The 18,374-nt window shown below is 42.8% G+C and overlaps 1 protein-coding gene across 6 annotated transcripts in view; it reads right to left on the reverse strand.

The window, feature by feature from the left end:
• LOC135509364 (myocyte-specific enhancer factor 2A-like) overlaps nt 1-17,793 on the reverse strand; it is a 97,487-nt gene extending 79,694 nt beyond the window's left edge. For 2 of the 6 annotated variants that reach the window (XM_064929968.1, XM_064929970.1), the window contains exon 1: nt 14,478-14,655. The gene's annotated coding sequence lies outside the window, so the exon portion shown is untranslated. The other 4 variants (XM_064929967.1, XM_064929969.1, XM_064929965.1 and 1 more) reach the window with 4 other exon arrangements.
• Nucleotides 17,794-18,374: the final 581 nt, after the last annotated feature.

Raw genomic sequence — 18,374 nt, forward strand, 5'->3', positions numbered from 1 at the left:
GCCTTGATGACAGCTTTGCACACTCTTGGCCTTCTCTCGACCAGCTTCATCAAATCAAACGTTATTTGTCACATGTGCCGAATACAACAAGTGTATATCTTACCGTGAAATGCTTATTTACAATCCCCTAACCAACAGTGCAGTTCAAGAAGAGTTAAGAGAATATTTACCAAATAAACTAAAGTAAATAATTGTAATAAAAAGTAAATAACAATAACAAGGCTTTAAACAATGCTATATACGGTACCAAGTTAGTGTGTGGGGGTACAGGTTAGTTGAGGTAATTTGTATATGTGTCACACCCTGACCATAGTTTGCTTTGAATGTTTATATGTTTTGTTTGGTCAGGGTGTGATCTGAGTGGGCATTCTATGTTGTGTGTCTAGTTTGTCTGTTTCTGTGTTTGGCCTGATATGGTTCTCAATCAGAGGCAGGTGTTAGTCATTGTCTCTGATTGGGAACCATATTTAGGTAGCCTGTTTGGTGTTGGGTTTTGTGGGTGATTGTTCCTTGTCCTTTTGTCTGTCGTGTGTTAGTTTGCACCAGTATTAGGCTGTTTCGGTTTTCGTGTATTGTTTATTGTTTTTTTATATTGATTCGTGTTTACTTCAGTTTTATTAAACATGGATCGCAACAGCCACGCCGCATTTTGGTCTGACTCTCTTTCACCTATAGAAAACCGTGACAGAATCACCCACCACAACAGGACCAAGCGGTGTGACAACAGGCAGCTGCAGCAGGAGATACGAAGTCTGGATTATACGACTTGGGAGGAAATAGACAGGTGGGCGGTCGACCCAGGGAGAGTGCCGGAGCCCGCCTGGGATTCGCTGGAGCAGTGCGAATAGGGGTATAGAAGAATGGAGTTGGAGAAGCAAGCACGGTGGCGCGGAAAAAGCCCGAGAGTCAGCCCCAAAGATTTCTTGGGGGGGGGCTCACAGGAAGTATGGCGAAGCCAGGTAGGAGACCTGCGTCAACTTCCTGTGGTTACCGGGGGGCTAGAGAGACCGGGCAGGCACCGTGTTATGCTGTGGTGCGCACGGTGTCCCCAGTGCGGGTGCATAGCCCGGTGCGGTACATTCCAGCTCCGCGTATCGGCCGGGCTAGAGTGAGCGTCGAGCCAAATGCCATGAAGCCGGCTCTACGCATCTGGTCTCCAGTGCGTCTCCTTGGGCCGGCTTACATGGCACCAGCCTTGCGCACGGTGTCCCCGGTTCGCCTGCATAGCCCAGTGCGGGCTATTCCACCTCGCCACATTGGCAGAGCGACCGGGAATATTCAACCAGGTAAGGTTGGACAGGCTCGGTGCTCAAGAGCTCCAGGGCGCCTGCACAGTCCGGTCTACCCAGTACCACCTCCACGTACCAGCCCTCCGGTGGCAGCTCCCCGCACCAGGCTTCCTGTGCGTGTCCTCGGCCCAGTATCACCAGTGCCAGCACCACGCATCAGGCCTACAGTGTGCCTCACCTCTCCTGCGCTGCCAGAGCCTTCCTCCTCTACAGCGCTGCTGGAGTCTCCTGCCAGTTCAGCGCAGCCAGAGCTGCCAGTCTGCATGGAGCAGCCAGAGCTGCCAGTCTGCAAGGAGCTGCCAGTCTGCAAGGAGCTGCCAGTCTGCAAGGAGCTGCCAGAGCTGCCAGTCTGCATGGAGAAGCCAGAGCTGCTGGTCTGCAAGAAGCCGCCAGAGCTGCCGGTCTGCCAGAAGCCGCCAGAGCTGCCAGTCTGCAAGGACCTGCCAGTCTGCAAGGAGCTGCCAGTCTGCAAGGAGCTGCCAGAGCTGCCAGTCTGCATGGAGAAGCCAGAGCTGCCGGTCTGCAAGAAGCCGCCAGAGCTGCCGGTCTGCAAGAAGCCGCCAGAGCTGCCGGTCTGCAAGAAGCCGCCAGAGCTGCCGGTCTGCAAGAAGCCGCCAGAGCTGCCAGTCTGCAAGAAGCCGCCAGAGCTGCCAGTCTGCAAGAAGTTGCCAGAGCTGCCAGTCTGCAAGAAGCCGCCAGAGCTGCCAGTCAGCATGGAGCAGCCAGAGCGGTCAGTCAGCATGGAGCAGCCAGAGCCGCCAGTCAGCATGGAGCAGCCAGAGCCGTCAGTCTGCCAGGATCCGCCAGTCAGCCAGACTCTTCCAGATGCGCCAGTCAGCCAGACTCTTCCAGATGCGCCAGTCAGCCAGACTCTTCCAGATCCGCCAGTCAGCCAGACTCTTCCAGATCCGCCAGTCAGCCAGACTCTTCCAGATCCGCCAGTCAGCCAGGATCTTCCAGATACGCCAGTCAGCCAGGATCCGCCAGTCAGCCAGACTCTTCCAGATCCGCCAGTCAGCCAGGATCTGCCAGAACTGCCAGCCAGCCAGGATCTGCCAGAGCCTTCCTCCTCTTCTGTGCTGCATGAGTCTCCCGCCTGTCCGGCGCTGCTGCCGGAGTCTCCCGCCTGTCCGGCGCTGCTGCCGGAGTCTCCCGCCTGTCCGGCGCTGCTGCCGGAGTCTCCCACCTGTCCGGCGCTGCTGCCGGAGTCTCCCGCCTGTCCGGCGCTGCTGCCGGAGTCTGAAGAGCCCCTCTGTCCCGAGCTGCCCCTCTGTCCCGAGCTGCCCCTCTGTCCCGAGCTGCCCCTCTGTCCCGAGCTGCCCCTCTGTCCCGAGCTGCCCCTCAGTCCAGTGGGGTTATATAGTAGGGTCGCCGTAGTTAGGAGGCCAAGGAAGCGGACAAGGTGGAGGACAAAGACTATGGTGAAGTGGGGGCCACGTCCAGCACCAGAGCCGCCACCGCAGACAGATGCCCACCCAGACCCTCCCCAATAGGTTCAGGTTTTGCGGCCGGAGTCCGCACCTTGGGGGGGAGGGTACTGTCACACCCTGACCATAGTTTGCTTTGTATGTTTATATGTTTTGTTTGGTCAGGGTGTGATCTGAGTGGGCATTCTATGTTGTGTGTCGAGTTTGTCTGTTTCTGTGTTTGGCCTGATATGGTTCTCAATCAGAGGCAGGTGTTAGTCATTGTCTCTGATTGGGAACCATATTTAGGTAGCCTGTTTTGGTGTTGGGTTTTGTGGGTGATTGTTCCTTGTCCTTTTGTCCTTAGGTCTGTCGTGTGCTAGTTTGCACCAGTATTAGGCTGTTTCGGTTTTTGTGTATTGTTTATTGTTTTTTCGTATTGATTTGTGTTTACTTCAGTTTTATTAAACATGGATCGCAATAGCCACGCCACATTTTGGTCTGACTCTCTTTCACCTATAGAAAACCGTGACAATATGTAGGTAGGGGTGAAGTGACTATGCATAGATACCAAACAGCGAGTAGCAGCAGTGTACAAAATGGAGGGGGGTCAATGTAAATAGTCCGGTGGCAATTTGATTAATTATTCAGCAGTCTTATGGCTTGGGGGTAGAAGCTGTTGAGACTTTTGGCCCTAGACTTGGCGCTCTGGTACCACTTGCCGTGCCCCTGAACTCTCGTGTATTTTCTGCAATATGCAATGATATGGGCAGCGACCATGTAACGCTTTTAAAACATACAGAAGTGCGCTAGTTATCAAGGGGCTAAGTATTGACATGTTTTTTTTTATTCAAAAACTTGCTTAAAGTTTTCTTTACTGACAATAATTTTCACTTGTCTGACCGCTTGCATGATGACGAGTTTCTCACACGACTGGCCTATCTGGGTGACGTTTTCTGAATCTTGGATTACTGGGACTCTCCGCAACTGTATTCAATGTGCGGGATAAAATTGAGGCTATGATTAAGAAGTTGGAGCTCTTCTCTGTCTGCATTAACAATGACAACACACAGGTCTTTCCATCATTGTATGATTTTTTTGTGTGCAAAAGAACTCAAGCTTAAGGACAATGTCAAATGATGAAGCACTTGAGTGAGTTGGTGCGCAATTACGCAGGTACTTTCCCGAAACAGATGACACAAACAACTGGATTCGTTATCCCTTTCATGCCCTGCCTCCAGTCCACTTACCGATACAGGAACAAGAGAGCCTCATCGAAATTGCAACAAGCGGTTCTGTGAAAATTGAATTTAATCAGAAGCCACTGACAGATTTCTGTATTGGGCTGTGCTCAGAGTACCCTGTTTTTGCAAATCTCACTGTTAAGACACTGATGCGCTTTGCAACCACACACCTACAGTTGAAGTCGGAAGTTTACATACACCTTAGCCAAATACATTTAAACTCAGTTTTTCACAATTCCTGACATTTAATACTAGTAAAAGTTCCCTGTTTTAGGTCAGTTAGGATCAGCACTTTATTTTAAGAATGTGAAATGTCAGAATAATAGTATCGAGAATGATTTATTCAAACTTTTATTTATTTCATCACATTCCCAGTGGGTTAAAAGTTGACATACACTCAATTAGCATTTGGTAGCATTGCATTTAAATTGTTTAACTTGGGTCAAAAGTTTCAGGTAGCCTTCCACAAGCTTCCCACAATAAGTTGGGTAAATTTTGGCCCATTCCTGCTGACAGAGCTGGTGTACCTGAGTCAGGTTTGTAGGCCTCCTTGCTCGCACACGCTTTTTCAGTTCTGCCCACAAATGTTCAATAGGATTGAAGTCAGGGCTTTGTGATGGCCACTCCAATACCTTGACTTTGTTGTCCTTAAGCCATTTTGCCACAACTTTGGAAGTATGCTTGGGGTCATTGTTCATTTGGAAGACACATTTGCGACCAAGCTTTAACTTCCTGACTGATGTCATCAGATTTTGCTTCAATATATCCACATAATTGTCCATCCTCATGACGCCATCTATTTTGTGAAGTGCACCAGTCCCTCCTGCAGCAAGCACACCTGACAACATGATGCTGTAACCCCCGTTCTTCATGGTTGAGATGGTGTTCTTCGACTTGCAAGCCTCCCCCTATCTCCTCCAAACATAACGATGGTCATTATGGCCAAACAGTTCTATTTTTGTTTCATCAGACCAGATTCCAAGAACACAGGATGAGATGTTACTATCCTTTGTGCAAGCACTTCCAAGAGTTCATGAACAGTGAGCCTGGTGAAATTTGGGGAGCGCATCGTCAGTAGTGTACCTTCTAGGGTGTTTCGGCCTTTCACACTATACACCCTCCCCAAAGGCGGCCAGCGACAGGGTGATCAATCCTACGCTTGCGTCCCATTCCCAATTAGTCATAGGAGTTAGTCAGAGGACATTTCTCCAAAAAGTACAATCTTTGTCCCAGATGCAAACTATAGTCTGTCTTTTTTATGGCGGTTTTGGAGCAGTGGCGTCTTCCTTGCTGAGTGGCGTTTCAGGTTATGTCAATATAGGACTCGTTTTACTGTGGATATAGATACATTTGTACCTGTTTCCTCCAGCATCTTCACAAGGTCCTTTGCTGTCTTTCTGGGATTGATTTGCACTTCTCGCACCAAAGTATGTTCATCTCTAGGAGACAGAATGCGTCTCCTTCCTGAGCGGTACGACAGCTACGTGATCCCATGGTTTTTTAAACTTGCATACTATTGTTTGTACAGATGAATGTGGGGCCTTCAGGCGTTTGGAAATTGCTCCCAATGATGAACCAGACTTGTGGAGGTCTACAATTTTTTCTGAGGTCTTGACTGATATCTTTTGATTTTCCCATGATGTCAAGCAAAGAGGCCCTGAGTTTGAAGGTAGGCCTTGAAATACATCCACAGGTACACCTCCAATTGACTCAAATGATGTCAATTAGCCTATCAGAAGCTTCTAAAGCTATGACATAGTTTTATGGAAATTTCCAAGCCGTTTAAAGGCACAGTCAATTTAGTGTATGTAAACTTCTGACCTACTGGAATTGTGATACAGTGAAATAATCTGTCTGTAAACAATTGTTGGAAAAATTACTTGTGTCATATGTCCTAACCAACTTGCCCAAACTATAGTTTGTTAACAAGAAATTTGTGGAGTGGTTGAAAAATTAGTTTTAATGACTCCAACCTAAGTGTATGTAAACTTCTGACTTCAACTGTATGTGAAAGTGGATTCTCAGCCCTCACTAGCATGAAAACTAAATACTGGCACAGACTGTGTGTGGAAAATTATTTAAGACTGAGACTCTCTCCAATACAACCCAACATTGCAGAGTTATGTGCATCCTTTTAAGAACACCCTTTTCAGTAACCTGTGGTGAGTTAATCACAATGTTCGATTAACAAATAAAGTTTAATATGTAAGAAGGCTAACTAAAGAGCAAAATTATTGATTATTATATTATTATTTGTACCCTGGTCCTATAAGAGCTCTTTGTCACTTCCCACGAGCCGGGTTGTGACAAAAACTCACACTCATTCTTATGTTTAATAAATATATTGTATTGTGTGTGTGGCCCGGCTCACAATGATGGCAAAAAACAGAGTGTGCTGACCCTGGTGCTAGAGGGGGTATTGAGGTTGAAAGTTTGAAGGGGTACAGAACTATAAAAAGTTTGGGAACCACTGTTCTAATATAACTTGGGTTATGCAAGTAACCCTAATTTTTGATAACATATCAATAGTGACACAAATATTATAGAATGAGAGACCAGACGTCTCACAGCTGCAGTGTGACTCTGGTCAAAGCCATCATCTCTACTCCACCTAGCAGAAGCTTTCACAGATTAACCCCAGAAGCCACACTGCAGCTAGAGAAGCATGCATCTACAACTTCTGTCTTTTCACTTTATATCTGCTGTCAGTCCTCAGTATTTTTTTTTATTTTACCTTTATTTAACTAGGCAAGTCAGTTAAGAACAAATTCTTGTTTTCAATGACGGCCTTGGAACAGTGAACAGGTTAACCACCTGTTCAGGGGCAGAACGACAGATATGTACCTTGTCAGCTCAGGGGTTGCTAGCCTTCCGGTTGCTAGTCCACCACTCTAACCACTAGGCTACCCTGCCTCCCCAGTATAACTCAAGTCACTTCACTTGACTTGGGAGTGGTGAATAGATTAAACTATTTTTGTGTGGTTCTTGTCCTACTCCAATTAAGTAACATAATAGTACACCTGAAAGTTAAGTGTGTCACATGATACATGGCCAGTAAGTTCTTTCTATGACACAATGTCAGTTTAGCCCTTTGGTTTGTTTATCATGTGTACCATAGTGGCACTGCATTGGCTTTATTTTCATCTGTACATAGCCTGTCAAACAAACACTCATAAATAAATACGTCTAAAGATAGGAGTGCACTGTTGATCCAACATGACTCAACACGAAAACAGCTCTAGTCAATTTCACATAGGCCATTTCACATAAGCCATTCCAACACAATGCTTTGTAGAAGCGGAGCTCGTAGATTTACTGTACATGGGGAATCAAAATATGGCCTGTGTCAATTTGGCTTTGGAAAAAAGTTATTTCTGCTACTGCTGAGACTTTAAAAGGGCAAACTGATGGAAAATTATGAAATTAAGCAAATATGAGCGCTCTTATCAGAGGTGGGATTTTCTGTCATCAGAATAGAATGCTTTGAAAAACCAGCCAGGAGACAGTCCAAATCAATACAGTATAGAGAGACACATGGATCAGAATGTACTTAAAACTCTCAAATATATCATTGTGATGATTAATAGCTTTAAAAGGGTAAGGTTATTATAAAACCTTAACTCAACTTACACTATGCAAACTTTCTCTAGTGTTTACTTAAAAAATACAAATATACATTCAAAGTTGACTTGCACTCTTAACCCTGTGTGGGCCACTTATACAGGGGAGGGGGAGAAAGAGACAGGGATGATAGTTGTGAAAGAGGATTAACTGCAGATTGAGGCTGCCACTTTGGTTTAGGATCTTACTGCTGATTCTCCAGTATGGCCAGAGAAAGCTGAGGGGTAAGGACACCTCCGTCTGACTGAGGGCTCGCATGGGAAGGGCAAAGAAGACAGGAAGAGGCTGTCGATCCTTAAGCCGCTCTGCCCTGCTCAGCAGCACATGTGCTGAGTGGACCGTATGGGGCTGCTTACTACCAGAGGTCACAGCCAAGGGCAGGGCAGTTGAAAGGTCACTGTTAGCTGCTCCCTTAGACAAACAGTACGTTAGTGAGTGGTTCATTAGTGCTTCTGTGTTAGAAACAGTGTTTCTGGCCATCAGAGGTTTATAAGCCACTGTAGTTCAGGATATTGATATACTACAGTGACATAACAGGCAGATGTGATAAGAAAATATAGGCCTATAGGAAATAATGGTGTTTTTTCCATTTGCTTTTCCGAGTACACATTAATCCTGGGTCGCACCACTGTACATTATTAGTATATACAGTTGAAGTCGGAAGTTTACATACACCTTAGTCAATTACATTTAAAGTCAGTCTTTTACAATTTCTGACATTTAATTCTAGTAAAAATTCCCTGTCTTAGGTCAGTTAGGATCACCACTTTATTTTAAGAATGTGAAATGTCAGAATAATAGTTGATATAATGATCTATTTCAGCTTTTATTTCTTTCACCACATTCACAGTGGGTCAGAAGTTGACATACACTCAATTAGTATTTGGTAGCATTGCCTTTAATTTGTTTAACTTGGGTCAAATGTTTGCGACCAAGCTTTAACTTCCTAACTGATGTCGTCAGATGTTTCTTCAATATATCCACATAATTGTCCATCCTCATGATGCCATCTATTTTGTGAAGTGCACCAGTCCCTCCTGCAGCAAAGCACCCCCGACAACATGATTCTGTAACCCCCGTTCTTCATGGTTGGGATAGTGTTTTTTGACTTACAAGCCTCCCCATTTCTCCTCCAAACATAACGATGGTCATTATGGCCAAACAGTTCTATTTTTGTTTCATCAGACCAGAGGACATTTCTCCAAAAAGTATGATCTTTGTCCCGACATGCAGTTGCAAACCATAGTCTGTCTTTTTTATGGCGGTTTTGGAGCAGTGGCTTCTTCCTTGCTGAGTGGCCTTTCAGGTTATGTCAATATAGGACTTGCTTTACTGTGGATATAGATAATTTTGTACCTGTTTCCTCCAGCATCTTCACAAGGTCCTTTGCTGTTGTTCTGGGATTGATTTGCATTTCTTGCGCCAAAGTACGTTCATCTCTAGGAGACAGAACCGGTCGTCTTCCTGAGCGGTACGACGGCTGCGTAATCCCATGGTTGTTTAAACTTGCACACCATTGTTTGTACAGATGAATGTGGTACCTTCAGGCGTTTGGAAATTGCTCCAAAGGATGAACCAGACTTGTGGAGGTCTACAATTTTTTGTCTGATGTCTCATCATTTTATGGACATTTCCAAGCTGTTTAAAGGCACAGTCAACTTAGTGTATGTACAGTGAATTATAAGTGAAATGATCTGTATGTAAACAATTGTTGAAAAAATTAATTGTGTCATGCACAATGTAGATGTCCTAACCGACTTGCCAAAACTATAGTTTGTTAACAAGAAATGTGTGGAGTGGTTGAAAAACAAGTTTTAATGACTCCAACCTAAGTGTATGTAAACTTCCGACTTCAACTGTAAATGTATATATTTATATTTGAGTATATATACAGTACCAGACAAAAAAAACATCTCAATTGGGTTGTGTTCGGGTGATTGTGGAGGCCAGGTGAAGAAGAAGAGTGATGGAGTGCTGCATCAGATGACCTGGCCTCCGCAATCACCCGACCTCAACCCAATTGAGATGGTTTGGGATGAGTTGGACCGCAGAGTGAAGGAAAAGCAGCCAACAAGTGCTCAGCATATGTGGGACCTCCTTCAAGACTGTTGGAAAAGCATTTCAGGTGAAGCCGGTTGAGAGAATTCCAAGAGTGTGTAAAGCTGTCATCAAGGCAAAGGGTGGCTACTTTGAAGAATCTCAAATATATTTTGATTTGTTTAAAAAAAATGGTTACCACATGATTCCATATGTGTTATTTCATAGTTCTGATGTCTTCACTATTATTCTACAATGTAGGGAAAAGATATAGAAAAACCCTTGAATGAGTAGGTGTGTCCAAAATTTTGACTGGTACTGTGTGTTTGTGTGTGTGTATACACACACACACATACATATATATATATATATGAGCCTTTTCTTTAAAAATATATGAATTCTGCATAATAAGTGTTTGTATATGATTTGATAAATATTGTAATTACATTAACTTGAAAACCACACTGCCATGTAGGAAAGTAAGCCATATTTATGAAGTGTATATGTGGTATACTAGCCTGTGCCAGGGCTGGTCCCTGATCCCCAGGCTAAAGGTTTGGAATTCATCATCACAGCACGTTAAGGGCCTGCCTAATAAAGTTATAACTGTGCTGCATTAAAACATGATAGACAGTTTGATTTGGCACACTCCACAGAAACGTATTTGCACAATAACACAGACTCAGTTTTGTGAGATTGAAGGAGAGAAAAAAACTAACAAGGAGCAAATATTTTGATACACATTTTAAATTATGATTTTGTATGTTTGTCAAACATGTCACTGGCTGGTATCCTGGGGTAACTAACGCATTTAGCATCAAAGGTGAGGCTCTGTGGCCTGGTGGTGAGACAGGAGGCAGCCAGGGGTTTCTGGGTTTGGAGCTCAGCTCTCTGTTGGGTCGAATTGTGGGGTTGGGTAACCCTGCTAGGACACTGCGCATTCCTCTGGGTTACACAGCTATTCATGGTTTGGTCATTCTGGGATAGAAGAACTTCATTTATACCCTTTTATTTATTAAAGGTACTTAGAAGGCTTTCCTTTAGAACTGAGAGTCTAGTGAAAACACAAGCAAAATATGGCCTAAAACATTATCTGCAGGGCTCAAGATTCTGCATCCTGCCTCCAGGTCTCACGGGAGAATGCTGGAATCTCCCGTTCGATGATGGAGCTTCAAAAAACAATGAATCATGTTGCAGAGAGCATGCGCAAAGAGCTTTGTAACAAAAAAAATGAAGCAAAGTGGACATAGAGAACAAGAGTAGTTTCTCCCCGTTGTTGAACTGAGAAATATCTTTAACGTAATAGCCAAAGTGCCCTCACACCTAACTTTGAGAAGAAAAGAGGACTTGCTACATAAGGTCACAGTCACACTAGGGAATAATGAGAGAGAAACAGTGAAACAACTACTAATATACACACATATTTTGATGAAAAAAAGTTAATATCATGACCTTTGCAGATACTTTTTGTCTCGAGGTTGTGTAATACACAACCTTTCTTCTTTGCTTGTCTTCTTTGTTATTTTATCGATCTATCTAAAGAAGATGAAAATAGCTCATCATGTTAGCTACTGGTTCTTTATAACAAACATTTAGCTAGTCTTGTAGAACTCTCAAACAAAGGCTATGTCATTTGCTATAAATCTGTGCCTGTTAGCCAGCTGCAGTTGACACAGTTCAACTCTCCAGTGTACTGTAGGGGAAGTGCTGTGCCTACAGTACACTGATGTAACATGGTGAACACTACAAAATCCATGTATAGCTAAAACTCTCATGTAACCAGATGGTCTTAATGATTTCCCCCCAACGTATATAAAGAGATTAACCAAAAGGACCAAATAAAACATGAATGGAGATACATGTCAATTACAATCAAAAGTAAGTATATCAAACATAAATAAACAGCAGAGTAAATAAACAGGTAAACCAGAAAGAGGTGGAAGAGAACATTTGGCTCACCCAACTATCAAAGTAGTGATAACCTCTTTATCGGACCAAGAATATCCAGCTCCTGTCTGTCTGTCTGTCTGTCTGTCTGTCTGTCTGTCTGTCTGTCTGTCTGTCTGTCTGTCTGTCTGTCTGTCTGTCTGTCTGTCTGTCTGTCTGTCTGTCTGTCTGTCTGTCTCTTCTTTTAGCCTTCAATGCTTCCCTCACTCACGTTAAGCTTCCTGCAGATTTCTGCTCCTTGGGAAAAATGTCCTGGGAGGGGGAGAGGAGAGAAAGTGTTTTGCTCAGTGATTCAGAGGCATGGTGTCAACGGCAGCATTCTTTTTCTGACAACCAGCATTAATTGCAGATCAGACTCGCCCACACACTCCACATTTCTCCTGTGTCTCCTGGAAGGAGCTGAGATCAGACTGTGATATTCTGGTGCTATGAAGAGGAGTGTTGTGGGAGACCCTCCAGGCCCACACTTATCGCACCAATCACCACCTCAGAACTTATCCCTTTTACCTGGGTCAACTTTCTCCACTCAAACCAAAGGCTGCATTTACACATCTATCAATTTATAAAGAGAGATTTAGGCCTATACACACCCATGATGTAATGTGGTAAAAGTCCAATTAATTTGACCTGGTAAAGGTCAAATAATTTGATAACTTGCTCTACTGCACCCTGACATAACACTAGAGCGTAAAAATGCAGCTCATGTTGCAGTAGACGATTACAGACAAGTAATGGGTGGTTATGGGTGATATGGGTGATTGCAGTAGCATATTGCATGTGCTTAAATAAGTTTACTCTACTTCAACACAACACTTTTCTGTAAGATGGGTGGAAGCTGTCTGACTTGCTATATGTAACTCATCCACACCCTAGACATAAGAGGTCACATGAAGTGCATCAGGAGCAACAGGGCCTCATTATTGGTTAAGCCTTGGGCGTCTCAGAACCTAACGTCGGCGGATTGGAGGGTGCTTTGCTCTGCTGCATTAATAGTCACAATCGGTCTGCCGGGGAAGTAATGTAAATGCAACGGGGGGAGGGGGGGGGGGGGGGGGGGGGGGGGGGCTCCTAAACAAAAATAGATACTCAATAAAAATACACACAGATATGCCTTTATATTGCTGCCAAGACGGCTGTCCCTGAAAAACTTTGCTATTTTCATTTAGTGCCAAGCCAGGAATACCTCATGGTTGGGGAGACCAAAGGGAACGTTAGACATTTATCAGTCAGTCTCGGCCAAACACACTCTTTACCTTCATCTGGATTTATAAACAATGGGGTTAAGTGAAGACGCCATAAACGTTTGTCCTTAAACTGACTGAGACAGTTAATTATCTACTATACTAAGGACAGGTTTGTTATTTTACTTTCTCAGTTTGTGAGTTTACAAAACAATATGTTTCATTAACAAGTTCAAAATGCACAATTGGTACAAACAAAAACATCTCAATTTACACTGACAGGTGCAATATGGTATGTGGACTTAACAAATATGTTAAATGAGCAGAGTGTAATTTATTATAATGTTGAACGTTCACTTACTGGTAACTATTTATGGTCATTTTCAATGGCAGATAAATTATAAAAACAAATCAATGCCTCCTTCCTACCTGTTAAAAATCTGTCAGGACAGCAGACACACATGTTGAGGTCATTCTCCTAACTATTCCCCATGACCTGACTGCCTCCCATCAAGCTTGTAATTAGATTAGATATTAGATATTATTAAAACCTACAAACAGGTGCAGGGACTAATTCCATTGTGGAGTGTTGCTGTATAATTTAGTTTATTCTTCACTTAGACTTAATTCAGCCAGGAGTGAGTGACAAAACCTACATTCAGATTACGTGTATCGGCATGTCCTACACAACATAGATTGTCACCTTAATCGTGCAATCAATATCAGAAGAGTAGAGAGACAATGGTGGAAAACATACATTTCTCCACAGCAGAGGTGGAAATGCAAAGTGGCCATTAGCTGACCAGAACCATATACATTTCAGGACTTCAATACACAGCATATTACTAATAAACTGACACTTTCAACATGGATACTCTTTGATTATAACAATGTCATTGCATGCTTAGGCTACTAGTTGGTATTGTGTCACCTATTAAAATAAGAAAATCTACAGGTCCATAACCAAGAAAATGCATTCGAGTTTACAGTGACAGCAAGAAGCCTATGGAATGGATATAGGCAATATCCTTACTTTTAATCGCACACTCTTTAGTGGTTCAGACATCTAAATCAGCTGGCCATTATAGTGTACGTCATGCAATTATAGTATGCACAGAAAATTATAATGGATTTCAAAGCAATCCATGTATTCAAAAGCCAAACAGTCGTTTGATAGCATGTAGACTATAGTGATGATGTGATGGCATTTATGCGAATGTAAAATACATGTTTAATGTCGGTAATACAGAACAAAGTTCAATTGAATTAGCAAAGGTATGCCTCCCGTTGCATGAGAAGTCCCCGACACTGACTGTCAAATGATATTGCGCGCTCTATGAGAGCTCATTGTAGCCACTGTAACTTAGTTCCAGTAAAGTCATAGCCATTAGTAATTCAAGACGATTGATAAAAGCTATTATTCTAAAAAATATCCTTAAAATGACAGACTCCGAAAAAGTTCATCAAATTAACCGTAAACTATCAAATTAAATAAGATAAAGATAGCGGAACTCTTCACTTAGTCGATTGGGTCAATAAGTACAAAGACGCACGTTCATACGATCGATATGAATATTAAATAACTGTAGCCTTTTCATAGGCATACAAATATAAATGTTGTTATCCAGCATAGACACAGAAACTGACATAATATAATAGCGCTACAGTATGGGATGGCTTTTCACTCTACGTCTCCCTCTTGCGCTTTCTCTCTCACACGAGTGCAATATTGTTGCTATTTTTATTACTCACCTTGTCTCTCAAGTCCCTCGCTGTATATAGATACTCTATATCAGAGCCTCCAATGGATACCGTGTGCGTGGAACATTAACGTAATTTCAGTCACATTTACACACAACTGCTATTTTAGGGAGCAGCCAAACTCAGTAGAGCCAGTTTCTTGTCAGTGAGACTCCTCCCCTTATCTGACAAACACCAGACGAGTTAGAAATCAACCTCCTCCCGCTCATGTCTATCGTTACAAAAACTATACCCAAACTTGTTTAACTTTCATCGTTAGGCTACCTATATACCTCGATAAATGTGACTTTCACAGTGAAATAGAATGTCAAAATGACAGTGCGCGAACGCATGATATAGGCTATCTGATGACATGATTAGTAAGATGTGCTCTATGTTCCTCAAGTAGACCGAGCCTATGTATGCTATTTACAGTTTGGTAAACTTTATATGGTTTGTATCAAATTTACAATGATAATAACATAGTAATTGCATTCTTGCTACATGATAATTGGAAGTCTTGGTGTCAACATAGCACCCCTGCCCTTGTATTCCAGTGTCAAATTTTAAATCTGCTACATCTGTGTCTTGAGGCAAGTAAATTAGTGAGACATAGGAAGTGTAATACAACAATGTAGGCTATCTTACATTGTAAGTGATTGACAGTGTAAATGTGGCAGCAACTATACTCAAATTAATTCAAATGACGATATAAATTGAAATCTCAGCAATAAAATAAAATTTAAAAAATTATTCTAATTATGATTGTTAGCTTCTTTCACTTCACTCCCTACGATTGACGTCATATGTCTCAAAGACAACAGCAACTCGGGAACATTGATTTTGAAAGGACATGTTTCTGATCCAATTGAAATACTCAGCGGCTGGTCAGTAACCAATTACAGAAGGGAGGTGGGATCTGAATAGCTGGCATGTGGCAAAGTCACGTGTAAGTGCAGGATCTGAGGAAGAGGAGTGGTGCGGGACTCACATTGTTTTTACCAGGATTTAAAGGAACAGGTGCATGTGGAAATAAAGTAACGCTATTGTAACTTGACAATTTGTGATGAGATTTTGCATTTGCACCTTACCAGAATGGGTTTAGGAAACACTTATAAAATAAATAAATGATCTGGCACTATTTTCATCAATGTGCACAGTCTGCACACACTGTTATGAGCTGGTTAAAACTATCATCAGTGTCATAAGCCATTATGAATTATTCAATGTTTATAAAACCTTAATACATGATTACAAGTTACAAATAATTAAGTTATTATTTATTAGTAAGTTAGGATATTCATAGTTTATATATTTAGTATAGTTTATTGAAGACTATTCATGAATGTTATAAAGTGTTACCCATGAGGTTAAAAATAAATAAATAATAATAACATTTGGATGTCCATTGCTATAACTCATTAGAAGAACAACCCTCAATGTATTTGGGGTATCAAATTCTTGCTCTTCTTTAAAATGACTGTATACAGGAATCAGGAAAATACTGGCCTTATGTCAGACTAGTGTGTGTGTTAGGAGCACAAGTGAGCAGTACCAAGTGACTGCATGGAAACAGTGTACACTACACAGTAGACCTGCCTCTACAGACACAGAGGTACATCCCAGGCATGTTCGATCTCCAAAATCCAGCAACAGTGTCACAGTAATGAATCCTTCAAATTAAGCTCTCCTTGATCCCACATTAGATTGTTCCTATGGCTGTACTATCATTGATTTTAGTGGGTTTATTAATCCGTTTCTGTAGCTCCACTTTGGTCCTGACAAAGCACAAGCCACCTGCAAAAATAGTCCTGCCATGGCGAGGCATATTCTGTAGATCTGTTTCACAAACACTTGTTAGCCCCGGTCCACTGAAAACCTCCCCATGTACCCTTGACAACACCTGATAACCATCCCATATAACCATGAAAACCTCCCCATATACAGTACCCATGAAAACCTACCTATATACCCCTGTCAACCTCCCCATGTACCCCTGTCAACCTCCCCATGTACCCCTGAAAACCTTCCCATGTACCCCTGTCTACCTCGCCATGATATTAATGAAGAAAAAGTGTATTGCTCCACGGCCCCAGCTTGATAAGAAAGCATATAGAACTGTTGGCAGATCATTTTTGTTAATTTCTTTACCATAAGCCGCCTCCAACGTCATTTTAAAGAATTTGGCAGTACTTCAACCAGCCTCACAACCGCAGACCAGGACCAGCCCAGGACCTCCACATCCATCTTCTTCATCTGCGGAATTGTCTGAGACCAGCCACCCATACAGCTGATGAAACTGAGGAGTATTTCTGTCTGTAATAAAGCCTTTTAGTGGAGAAAAACCAATTCTGATTGGCTGGGCCTGGCTTCCAGTGGGTGGGTATGGCTTCCAAGTGGGTGGGCCTATGACCTCCCAGGCCCACCCATGGCTGTGCCCCTGCCCAGTCATGTGAAATCCATAGATTAGGGCCTGTTGAATTTATTTGAATTGACTGATTTCATTATTTGAACTGTAACTCTGTACAATTGTTGAAATTGTTGCATGTTGTGTTCATATTTTTGTTTATGGAAGTGGATTTGTATATTTTTGTATGTACTCTATAAGAGTGTGTTTATGCTATAACATGCTATAGACTTTCACAGTGTGTTCATGCAATAACATGTCATAACAATTGATTTAACTATGCATATCACCAATTTCAAATAGTTTTTTCTTTGATTCTATAAATATCATCAACCAGGTTATAAATCCTTAACACATCAAATAAGATTTACATCATTGTGTGAAGTCACTGTTCAGCATTTCAACACATGATTGAGGCATAACAATAAATATAACTATCTTATGATCACCATGTTTGTTTGTGAATTAAAGAGATTCAGGAGAATGACCTCTCAGTAGAAAGAGCTGTTGCTCACCCATCATTGCTTTCATCACCTACTAAATAGTACTGTTGAGTCCACATCAATGCTCCTTGCCTGGGTAACACTTCTCATATCCAACCTTCCTCTTCCATAAGTCAAGACAAAGATGCCCCTCATGACACCCCCCAACCTTTGTGTAACACAAAGGCCCATGTCACTGCGTGTCTCACCTGTTTGAGTTGTTGCACAAATGCCTTCACAGAACCTGCTGTAAAGGGTCTTCAGGTTTTTTCCTGCAAGGATTCACTTTCTATATCTCATGTTTCCTCTCTTTATCTTTCGGTCTCTCTTCTTTGTATCACTCGTTCTCTCTTTTGTACTTCAAAGCCAGACCAGCTGGCTTTGGATGCTTTCCTTCTTGCCCCTGAGAGGCCTGACTTCACACCCTCTGCCTCCTCCTGTCCCTTGGTCTTTCTGCCGGGAGGGAGTGGGGCGACAGCAATTTGAAGGGTAGGACCCCAGATGGACGCAGACATGCCAGGCATGCGTTGTTTGACAGGGATTGGCTCAGGGGCTCTCTGGACCAGCCGCAGCTGTCAGTCATGGGCACAGAAGGTGTTAGGAGGTTTTCCTTATTGTGTTATTGTGATTCATATACACTGAGTGTACAATGTATTGCTCTTTCAATGGCATAGACTGACCAGGTGAATTCAGGTGAAAGCTATGATCCCTTATTGTCACCTGTTAAATCCACTTCAATCAGTGTAGATGAAGGGGAGGAGACATGTTACAGGATTCTTAAGCCTTGAGATAATTGAGACATGGATTGTGTACGTGCCATTCAGAGGGTGAATGGGCAAGACAAATGATTTAATTGCCTTTGAACTGGGTATGGTACAGTAGTACGTGCAGGCACACCAGTTTGTGTGTGTAAAGACCTGCAACCCTGCTGGATTTTTCACCCTCAATGGTTTCCCTCGTGTATCAATAATGGACCACCACCCACAGGACATCCAGCCATCTTGACACAACTGTGGGAAG

The sequence above is a fragment of the Oncorhynchus masou genome, chromosome 22 (assembly GCF_036934945.1).
Source record: "Oncorhynchus masou masou isolate Uvic2021 chromosome 22, UVic_Omas_1.1, whole genome shotgun sequence".
In the NCBI taxonomy this organism is placed as follows: Eukaryota; Metazoa; Chordata; class Actinopteri; order Salmoniformes; family Salmonidae; genus Oncorhynchus; species Oncorhynchus masou.